Here is a 12,630-nt window from a genome sequence, read left to right as displayed (position 1 = left end):
ACGTATTTGATACTTACATAGTGTATGTGGTAAAATAATTAGGATAGAACATTAAATAACTGAATGGAGTAGATGTCATCGAATAGTCGTCTAAACATGAAAATATGAATAGAGTATCTCAATGAAAATTTTTATTTTTTTATTTTTCAAAATCCGTTTGGTGTAATTGATGGTATTTAATATTATTGCAAAAGGGCATACTAATGGTAGGTGTGGTTAAAGTTAGAATACTATATTCCTACAATTAGACACGATGTAAAAATAAAAACCATAAAACTTCCGGCTTATACATTTATGTATGTTGATATATGATCTGCCGTGGTAAACATGTGTATGGCTTCATTTTCAGGAGCAATACATTTTATACTTACGAAAGCCTTGGCAGACGATCAGCACCGAATGTATACGAGGGTTTGTCAACCCGTAAGAGTAAGTGTCTTAACCAATCAAAATGTTTTGTTTTGGTAATGTTATAACATATATACATATAAAACATGCATAGAAACCCATTCATGCAAATATACACTATAACATGCAAATATTGTTTTGGGTATTATCATAATTGAAGCGGTTGTATTTTTATACAATTCCATATATAATACACTAGCTAAAACATCTTTTCTTTTAACTAGAGATGGTATTTCATCATCTTGATGTGGAATATTCTTTTATGTCTTATGAAATTTCCTTTTTCCTCCAATTTTCCTCCAGAATGATATACCCGTGAAAAACAGACACTGTATTTCTTGCACCAACGAATGGTTACCTGTATTTTCCTCTGTAGGTCAGTTGGACACCGCTTACGAAGACACCATTATAAAGACAGAGGTATCAACATATCAAAATCAGTAGCAGGCTGCTAACTAATACAGAGCAATGACCTAGAGTCACAACCAAGTTTCGTTTTGATAACCACAATTACAAAGAAACAATAAGTAGCGATGGATGTGACGGATTTTCCATGTAATCAACACTAATACAAATTGTATCACCGGTGCTTTTTTGGTAAATGATCATATTGTTTATTTATTCAACCTTTTATCTGCATTACATGTATTTGTAATATTGAGCGTTTACAACTTATTTATCATTGTTTTCATTAGGGAGAGCATACATGACTTTACCAATATGTGCTATTTTATTTGTATCTGTTGCCAGATATTTGTTTCTTTGTTTTCTACACCTGTATTAGTTAGATATGATGGTTCGCAGTTTTAATATTTCCTCGTTCTGCTAACTTAATTTGTTATTCGTCGTATTATTGTGAATTATGCAGCATAAACTGTAAATCAATTTAGATTTGTGTGCGATTAAATTCGCGTTTTGTGGATCGGAAAAATTATTATGAAAATTATCACAGATTTTAGTTACTTTTACCCTAAATCCAAACGGGGGTTTCTTCGTTAAACAACACATATTTAATGTACGCCATGTTATAGTTGTGGAGATGGATTATGCATTTGATATCCCAAAGCAGTTGAATAAAAACATTTGCTCTTAGTATATGTGAAAAATCCGAACCTTAATGATGTTTTATACTGTAGTTATGGGATTATAAAATACAATCATTTTACCGTGTCTTCAGTTCTTACCACTTAAGGAAAGGTGTCCCTCAACGGGTTAGCCTATTTAGCGTTATGGGTTGTGTTATTTCTATTGTATTGCCTTATACATGTTAAAACGAGTTCATTTTATATATTCTCCTGATATATACGAAGTCTAAACAAAGGATTTTTGTGCGTGGTTGTGGGTTAGCACTCGATCACGAGTTACTTGCTTATCGTACTACACGCGCGGACGGAAATTAACTTCAAAAGAGCATCTAATTCAGAGGGATCTCGACTGGATATAGAAGTCAGCTAATTTCCGAACCAGGCGGTATTGTCAAGCCGATGAGAATTGGTGTTGGCCTAAACTTTTCTTTTGACTAGTTTGTGAAACCTTAAACACGAGTTAGTAAAAAGCCATTGAGGTTCTCTTCATTACGAAACAACAATTTACATTGTAATGTTTATAGATTGAGATTGAGCCTTGTTTTCAACAAGGTCATACTCCTACATATTACTCCTATCTGTGATTTGGTTCTTTTTATCGTATAAACTTGCAAACTGTTATGGAGTATTAAAAAATACATAGAATGGTTTAAAAAGCTGGGATTGGAGGGCCTTAAGACTCTAGTCATTCCAACTCTCCTAAAGATACTATTTTGATAGGTATCTTAGTGATGATCGATTTGGCTATCATAGATTTAACAGATTCTAGTTCTAGTTGTTCATATAATGTCATTAAGTTAAAATTTGTATGATGGACACGTATTCGGCACTCACATATCCCGTCATACCAGGATTGTATCCCACTTAGCCACTCCTTATCCACACACATTCAAATTTCCTTCCGTTTCTTTACCTGACATTTGTTTCCACAGTAGAGATAGAAACACGTTCTGGTGATTTACACTATTTTGGACGAGGAATAGATAATAGAATACGCTAATGAACTTTTAATGTGTGTTGTATCACAACTCTTGTTCGTTGTTTTGGGAATATAAGAGAAACCAGGAGTAGGAAAAATGGTACAAGTAATGAAAAATTTGTATTAATAATAAAAAAGGTATTAATAATTAGACTGTGTAAATAATTTTAAGATACATTTATTTGGCATTTATGCAATTTATGATAGTCTAAACAAATTGATGTTTCAAAATTTTTCACGTAAATCGAGCTCAAAAACCCCATATCGATCAAAGCCATATAAGCTATGTCGATCGGAAGTTTCTTAAGAAGATAATCCGCTCACTCGAGTGAGTAGAAAGTGTATAGAATGCGGATAGAAACTGTATGTTGTTAAAGCAACCCCTTGCAAAGGCGTTGATGAATGACTCAGATCAGGAATACATATTCATCAATGGGTGTGGGGTCATGAATATTTTCATGCAATTCATGAACGAAAAAACGTGTCATGAATGATTTTAAACTTAGGGAAAATATGAACATAAATGAATCCTTCATTAACAAATTCATGAAACATTCATAAAAACAATTTGTGAAAGTATATAAATATTTGAGGAACATTCATGAACCTAACAACCATCATGAATGTTTATTTCGTGATAATTCATTGATTATTCATGAACTGCAACTCGCAGAACTAGAAAATATGCTAATGAGACTGCTTCATTAGATATTCATAAAATTATGCGCAATGAATTTGAGTCAGGTCTATTGTGTTCGTGGTTATTTCATTGAACTTGAGTCAGATCTGTTTGTGTTCATGAAGGTTTCGACGAATGCAAGTTGGATGTTAGCGGTGTCTTGACCCTTTCATTAAAACTGCTTACTGGTAGGGGCTCCAGGAATTCAAGCGGTTCGGGTGTATAAATTAGCACAGTTACTTCTGAAAAGGAAATTCTGGAGAATTACGCCGTTTACAAAAGACTAGGTTTTAAAATGTGAACATGTTATTTTGATTGAGTTTTATCGCCAAAATCTTTGAAACGAGCGTATTGAAAATGGCTCACTAGATTTTACAAAGATTTTACGATTGAGGAATTCTCCACTCTAAATTGAAATCACAGTGGTATTCCTGTGTTACCCTACCATAACAATATAATGGAAATTCACGCCTGGATTTCATGGATATTTTCCACTGGCGTTTGCATTAGAGTATTTAATTATTAAATTGTGGGTAATGTAGTAAATATCTTTATACTCAGATTTCCACATCAAACCAATAGTTAATTCTATGTGTGGAATATCAAATTCAATATTTGATTGAAACCAATGTTCTCACGACAATAGGTAAAAACACTAGTTTAACATGAATATCACCAACAGTTTATCTGTGTTCATTGTTTATCATACAGCCACAAAAAGTGTATATAAGGATATATCTGTTTTCGATGGGTTATGAAGCTATTAGCTTTACATAAAACCTTACAAGTAAAGTTGGCATTTGTCCAAAATAAATCTATAGATAGTGGTAAAGATGGTCATAGTTCAGGGGGCGTATAGGTGACAACGTAGTAAGAATCCAATACTCGCTCTGACATTTGACAAAATACGCAAAAACCAATATATATGCATAAACACTATTATAGTAAATATCAGTGCTCAACTATTCCGTGTTGAAAGAAACTGCAAATAAATCAAAACAACTTACTGGAAGTGTTCGTCTGTGCTTAAATGAATTCAGGAATATTGGGGATCATCACTTTCACGAATATGTAAAACTTCCATTTATAAGAAAAAATAATGTTATCCTTCCACATTGACAGCATTACACTGCAGCCTATTCTTATCTAGTGGACTAGTTTGGCGGGAGAATATATATAGAAGTCATTTTCCACTCATGTTATCAGATGTTTGTGGACAGGTTTCTGTTGGACTGTCAGAGACTTGATATGCTAGGTGGTGGGTAGAGTTGGCAAAATGTCTATGGCAAACAAGACTTCAAGCATGTAAAACCTTTGGATAATTAAATTAACTATAAAGATAATTATCAAATGAAATGTCTTTATTCTAATGGATAGTCATTAAAAATTTTCATCAATAATAAATGACTATATGCATATCCTTGATAACCATTCCATTGATGGTTTTATGCATAATATAAATTCAATTCATTTTGAAGATTTTTAAAGGCTATATCAGTTATGCTATAAAAATTCATGAATAGTTCTTGCACACAATCGTTCATGAACAATCATAAATGTTTTTATGGATTTTATCAACCTTCTTGAATGATGCATGAAAGAACATTTGATGGAATATTCAATAACTTCTTATGTTTTATTGATCCACAATCTGCTACATTTTCTTGAAAGATCAATGAATCATTCGTGGAGCTTTCATGATGTCATAAATACCATCTCGGAAGGGGGATTTCTTCATTACTATAGCAAATTACATTTTTGAATTAGCACTTATTGCATTTGGGAATACTTATCAGCATTTATAATTTCACTCTTGTCAGTGTTAGGGGTTTACCGCTATTAAGTGACACCTTACTCTGGACTTGGTGATAAAGCATTAAGCCGGACTTAACTTCGTTTAGAAAGAAATAGTTGGCGGGAAAGAGTAGGTGACAAATTAAAAGGTATATAGGGACGATTGCACTGTAGTTATGTCAATGACCATTTTAATATCGATCTACACATTTAAAACTCTTCCAGAACCATAAGATTTCTTGATGAATCTTAGATTCAGTTCGATCAGTTAATGATGGACGATAATGTTATGTAATTAACACCCATTCTGTTTGAATATTTTCGTTGTTGAAAGTGAAATAGGGAATTCCTTCTACCGTCTTATTCACTATTTCTCTCTCATTGCATCGAATTCATAATTCTGTCATTTTGTTATGTACAAAAGTCATTACAGCATCAGGTAGAGCGTGAACATAATTCTTATAATAAATAAAAAGATCAGATTAATACGATCAAATGCGTGGTATGCGACATTTTTATTTTACTTGTGATATACTTTCTCGTATTTATGACATATGTTTTCGTTAATATGAGATCTGTTCACGTAATTATAGACAAAACAGATATCCATCTACCTTCTTCCCGCGACTTTGTTTCTTTATTCATCTTTAAGTTTTAGTTCAACGTTCTACGTTTTACGTCTCCATTTTTCTAAATATTTTTTTTTCAAAGAGATTTATTATCTGAAAACAATTGAATTTATCACAAGTTGGCCTTTGATTATTAATGAGGACGGTCATCAAAATTGTATATAAGAGTAAAATTTAATATAGCGAGGTGCGTTAGGCATATACACCGAGCATTGTATATCTGCGATTCATCTACATTACTGTAACAATACGACATTATGGATACACAATTTATGACCAAGAGACAGATACATTAGACCTCCTACCCGAGTTTAGTACGACTGTTACTTTAACCAGGAATTTAATACCAAAACCAGTCATTCATATATTACTTATTATCGTGCTGGTGAAGAAGATACAAAAAGACTACAGCAACGTTTCGGAATGTATCGTCCAATCACTATGTACAACTACAAACAAACGTGTGTGTAACGGGATTAAGTTTGCTGTTCTATGTGATTTGCTTATTGGAATATTTCCTTCCTAACCTGTATCTTATATCATAGAGAAAAAAATGTGGAATATGTCGACAGATAATCACAGACTATAGAGATAGTGCATAGTGCAAAGATGCCGTAAACGTGCATTTAACGTGTTTTTCACGTGCTATTTATATATGGCACCTTTCATATATATGACTAAATATCGGTTTTGTAATATTTTTCGAAGGCAAGAACAAGATCCGGAAGACTAGATACGACACAAGTCTGTCACCCGGAGACGGCTAACTCTACATACAGTATTGTGAAGTTTTAGTTTGGGTTATCTAACTGGATAATGTCCCTTAGAAGGTGAGTTTATGGGATGTGTTGTTTAAGGTCAGTTATAATATGGTGATAATTGTATGAAGTAATCTCTAATTAACACAATACGAGATATAATCGTTCATGTAGTGTTATCAGTGTTAATTAGTAAAAATAGTGTTATCGGTGAATTTGGATCTTTAGATAAGTGATCTTACAGTGTGATGAACAACGTGTCTATAAAATGTAAATATGAAACTGTTTTAATTGTGTGTTGAGACATGATACACAGTCTGGTGACTGTAGAGTATAAAAAGATATGTGGTCATAAATTAATACTCATTTCTATTGGTTAGATCTTTGAGGGTATTTTTCCATAGACCGTAAGAATATTGTAAGTCAAGTATTATGACGTCATATATTCAAAACGGTTTCGCGGGGAATTTTAAAAGTGGCACAGTCATTGGTCAAACTGAACTATTGGATAAAATATCACTGCGCAACAACTCAATTTCATTTATTGTAAAAGTCAGTAAAATCACGAAAATGTATGCCTAAATAGTACCTGGGTGAGTTATCTTAATTAAATTATAAGCATTATAATATATATATTCTCAATATCTTTTTGGGGTTATAAATTCAAAGACGAAAATCGGACGGACATTCTTTTTCATAGACACTTCGCGTCTATGAAGAATGCCCTTCAGTTTTTTGTCCATTTACCAATGTCGTGTAATGCAACTCACATTCATTGCAAAACTCATAAGTCATAATACCCTGTAAAACATTTAGGAAATCTGTGTGCTTAAGATTGGGATCGATTCCAGATGCTGATAAATGATTGACGATAAATGTACATTGGTGCTTTAGTCAATTATATCGTTCAGTAGTTAGTATATTTGATGAGAGATATATTATATGTATACCTTGAATAAAACAATCGTCTTATTGTTTACCCAGTGTGTATATATATATATTTGTGATGTTCTATTTTTAACTCGAGTTTACGTTTTGCCAACTAGGAAGTGTACCATACAATATGTACACGTCCAGGTATACGTCCGATATGTATCGACAAAGTCAACATCCATCGGTTTTCGGACGTACATTCTATGTCAACTTTTTCATCGTGATGTTCCTAACAGCGCCTAGAAAAACAGGTACTTTATACGAATTATTTAAAACCTTTATGTGGATTTCACAATCAATAATAGTCATGACTTCCACTTGTATATGTGTAGCCAGCCTATGTGATATAACGAACAATCGACAAATTGTAGACGAACGGTACGACACATGTGATTCAGGGTAGCAGTTACAAAGCCGTTCAACTTAGCAAACAAATATCACTCTTATCTATCGCTTACTAAATATCGTTTTTACAAAATCAGTAAACACAAAATATTTGTTAAATCCTTGTAAACTGTCAAATTATCAACCAATGACTTTTTTAGTGTTGCTAAAAATAATCATGATCAGAGAATCGGAATACACTGATCAAATTGCTTGATTGAGTTGATATAATAATTACTCTGTCCTTCATTCTGTCTTTTTTGTTCACATACATTAGTTACGTTACATTATAAGCGTTACTTCGTAATTATTGCCGAAATATATCGTATGGCGGTTTATAGTCGAGGTTGTGAATATTTGATCATTGATTTTAAAAAAAAATGGATTATATATGCCAAAAAAATCAAAATCGTGAACATTTGTTCCGCTGGTGTTTAGTTTTAAGTCTAGAAAAATGTACAGATAAACAACTTCAAAAATCGCTCCAGAAAAATATACAGATCCAATAACTGCAATAATCGCTCTGCCGTTTATATACATGGTATACTTTAAGACATATGTACACGTCAGTTAGAATAAGAAAGAAAACACTAATAAAAATTCAACTGGTATGTTTTACTATGAATCTGTTCATTGATGTTTATTGAAAGGATTGAACTCTAAATGACAGTGTGTGTACTCTATTCGACCCACATTCTTAAAGTGAATAGTCGGGCAAGGAAAACCAATTTATATGCGTTCTTTTGCCTTCCAAACGCTCTTACATACCAAAACGACGGTCACATGCTGCTTATGTTGTCTTGTTTGGCTATTGAAATTATGGAAAAGCCCAGTGTAAATTTAGCACAATTCTAAAAATAAATTCGCCCAAATCTTTGAAAGCGGGACAGAAATTATACTGGATATCTTAACACCACTTTAACCAACATTTGTCTTCCCATACCCGACTATTTACTTAAAACCGGATGTATTACATTCTAGCACCTTTGCACCGTATTATTATATTATACATTTCCTCCTCGTTTAATTATTGATATGATAATGAGGTTACCTATAACACGAATAATACCCGTTTTCAGCATAAACTATCAACGATATACAAATCGTTTGTACTAGAAAATCACTTTCACTGGTAGTTAAAAATGCCTTATTACCGATTTATAGTCGTAAGATTTCAATGATTAACGTACTAGGTTTTCATGTTATGCATTGACATTAACGTTTTTAATCGGAGTACCTTTTTACCTCGGTTCCGGGATTGTTCTTAAGCTATTAGATTAGTATGTCAGAAGTTAACTGTATCTAAGATAATAATCTGAATTGAAGTATAGTTTTATTTTGAGTAAGATGAAAATATTTTATAAGATATACAGAGGGGCGTAGAATGTCAATAAGAATAAGGGTTCAGATAAAGAAAATGAATGTGCTGGTCATACATAAAAAAATTCATACGCGTTATATGGAATAACCAACTTAATAAAAAAAACTTCGAAATGGCCCCTGCGTATACAAGATTGAGCCCAGGATAGAATTTGAACCCGACCACTGATTGGCTGGCTTATTATGAATTTCAAAAGTAAAAATGTTTTCTGACAGGTAATTATTTCTAGATAACCATGAAATGAATTTGGAAATTCGTATTGAGATTTGGTTCAAAATATCATATTTTGATAATGAATATGAAAAATATTAAATTTCAGGCTTGTTATGTTTTAGGAAATGCAAAATGCGCCGATTTCAATATAGGACTACCCTGGTTGCGCGGAAGGAGCAAGCTTTTTTTTCTATCTCAGTGTTATATGGAAACTATAGACTATAACTATTAGAACACAATATCCTACAGTAAAATTCCTTTGTTTTAATAATACATTACAAACTTTAATAAAGTTTATCACTGGTCTGTGTCAAAATTATTTATTTGGTTGTTTCTTCTTATAATGATATAACTTTTAAGCGAACAGCGCTGATGTTTTATAGAAAATAGTGACACAAACAGTATTTACAATATCCAGATGATGTCATCACTCGACGGGATGTCTGAGTAACGCTGTCCGCCGGGACTGAGTTTACACTGACGTGTGATGTACCAGAGGAGGCCAGACTTGTCCAGTTTTACCGCCGTCCTGACGTCACTAGATCAGTAGGTAATATACAAGTAGGTGGTGGTCAATGTTACAACACCAACGCCAACCCAGCCGTCCTCTGTACAGCGGATGTTTGTTCCTGTGTAACGTCTGGAGGTAACCTTGGTACAGTGTTTCCGGCTGGATCATCACAGCCACAGACGTGGAGGACATGGGTCTTTGTTTTGTGGTTTCTTGTAAGTACCTACCTTACCTTACCTAAAACGACAACTGGAAGTGATGACTACACACCTAATATATTGGAGGTAATTTGTTTGACCTGTCCTGTTGAGTTAAAGCCTGGGTTGGAAATGGATTTTCATTGATATATACAAATGCCTGTTTTTATTAAATAAACCATGCGAGAAAACTAATTAGGTAAGGATTGATCGAAGCAACAAGTCATTAAAAAAGGTGTTTCATTTTAATTGAACAATTGGATTTATACGCTTTTTTTTATCGCTTGGATTAAACCACACGAGCTGTTTTGCGATGTATCATACCACCGGTATTTAACGATTACAATATAATTTGTTCATTATATCAATTAGCGCTGCTATATAGAATTCCGACATTGTACTTTTAAAATGATTTTCGGTCGCAATTATTGTAAAGGACTAACGCAATGTTTCTAATCATCGGGGCTTTGTGGTTGGAATCAGGGAGCTATAACCGTTCAAACAGTGTATTCCGTGATAGTGTACACAAACATTCAAAGAAGTCTTCGAGATCTCTTGCACAAGGGCGAACATCATGATATGAACAAATGTGATTCTCATCAATGTTACACAAAAATACAATCTAAATGAACTTAAGAGAGCACGAAATCTTAGTTACTGACTATCAAGATCTGCATACTTAAACAATAATTAGAAGTTTTAGTTCTTTAACATATTATGTCTTATCCTGGTATAGCCAATATTTGATTTACACTTTGCATTTTAGTTTCGAGCCTATTTGAACACGATCTGTAACACATATTTCTCATCCATATCTCAGATTCCATAACAAAAAATGTTAATATTAAAAAACTTGTTAAGTGTATAAATTATGTTAAATTTATATATGTGTCATAAACTGGGCGCAAAATCTTTACATGTCATTTTTTTTCTTTTTCAATAATACTAGGTGTTTGATGAATAAATTTTGTGAAAACCTTTCTAATGTTGTATGTATACACATAAGTTACAGTACATACTGGATCCACTGGCAAATTCTGTTTTTTATGCCTTATCTATATTAAGATGGAATTGTGTATACCTGCAGAAATAACTTAAAAATTAAGTAACAAATCTGTCAAAATGTTAAATAAAATTGGTATACCCGACATGTTGAGCTTAATGGTCTGACAATATGTACTCATTACACACGAGCATTGGTAATTGGGAAATATCATGATTTTTAGCATTACTGCCAAAAAATCACTTTCACGTGTTATTTGTATTTATAAATCAAAACATTTGCATTAAAATTATACAATTCTCAAAAATGTTGGGTACCTTTGATGGGGAATTAACATTTTAATAGATAACCTTGATTCGTAAGTAATGAAAAATAACGGGCACATATGACGTGTAATAACAAAACCAAGGAGCCGCCAAAGCATAACCATTTTCCCCCGCGGCCCCGCAGTTGGTTATAACAATTAATTTAGGTATCATTCGGGAAGTGACTCGGAGCTGGTGTTTGATCAGTAATTGGACTTAAAGTCCGAAAACAAAAGCGAAAACAAGTAAGCGTCAGGTAGAACGGACTCAAGTCTTCCATGGAAAACAGGATAACATTCACTGACATGGAATGTTGAAAATTGCATGTGGCTCAACACACCCAGCATTGTTATACACTAAATTTACAATACATGTAATTATGTTGGCAAATAGTTTGCTGATTTGAAGATATGTGAACTGTTTACCAGACGGTCCGACGGTACACGCGCGATGAGCTAATTCTCATCTCCGCATATCAATCCATCTTTCCATTCGTGAAGGCACCAAATGTAGAGGCATCTATCTGTATTCATTCAAATGTCTGACATTAACATGTGGGTACAATTTGTCCGATTCCCCTACTATCCCGGACCTCGTCAGATCGGATACATACAAAATCGCCAGTCCTAGAGTCTTCTTCCAACAAAGACAGGACATAGGCTGGTTTATATTGTTCTCTCTGAAGTGAAGTGATTTTCGTTGGGGAGTAATAGTTCAAAACTCTTTACAATAAGATTTTTTAGATCCTATGTACTAATAGAAGTTTTAGCAGCTCTTTCTGACTTTCGATTTGAAAATACCTACGATTTCTTGTTATCGTCCTTTTTTCGAATGGTCATATAGCAATGATATAACATCTTGATTAAAATTACGTATGTAAAGGAAAAACGGAAAAAGTGTTTAAAAAATATTTCGTCATCGATCGCCATATCATTCGTAGAACTAAATACTGACGGTTCAAACAAGAGGAAACAGCGGTACTAATTACTAAAATATACTCCATTGGTATTGGTCAGGTAAAGCAGGAGTGTATTCCAATACTAGTGCCGCATCAGCGCGCTAGAACAAGTTATGAATCACGATAATGCCGTAATTGAAACTCTTTGGCCCATAAGTAGAAAGCACAAAGTGTTACCATTCTAGGGTTCACATGCAGTAGTTTATGTTCATGTGTTTACTAGTTTCTTCCGTCTCTTATGTACAATACGATGGTTACAAAGTTAATGATAATTAACAACATACCACCTACACCCTTCCCTAAAATTACACAGCATAATGTATTGGGCTTAACACACTAAAAAGTACACAATCGAACAAACAATTGTCGGATTAATGATTAACCAGTTCTTGAGTTAGTAAACTCTGCTTCGA

Source organism: Argopecten irradians, chromosome 3 (genome assembly GCF_041381155.1).
Source record: "Argopecten irradians isolate NY chromosome 3, Ai_NY, whole genome shotgun sequence".
NCBI classification, from domain to species: Eukaryota; Metazoa; Mollusca; class Bivalvia; order Pectinida; family Pectinidae; genus Argopecten; species Argopecten irradians.
This window is presented reverse-complemented; position numbering follows the sequence as displayed.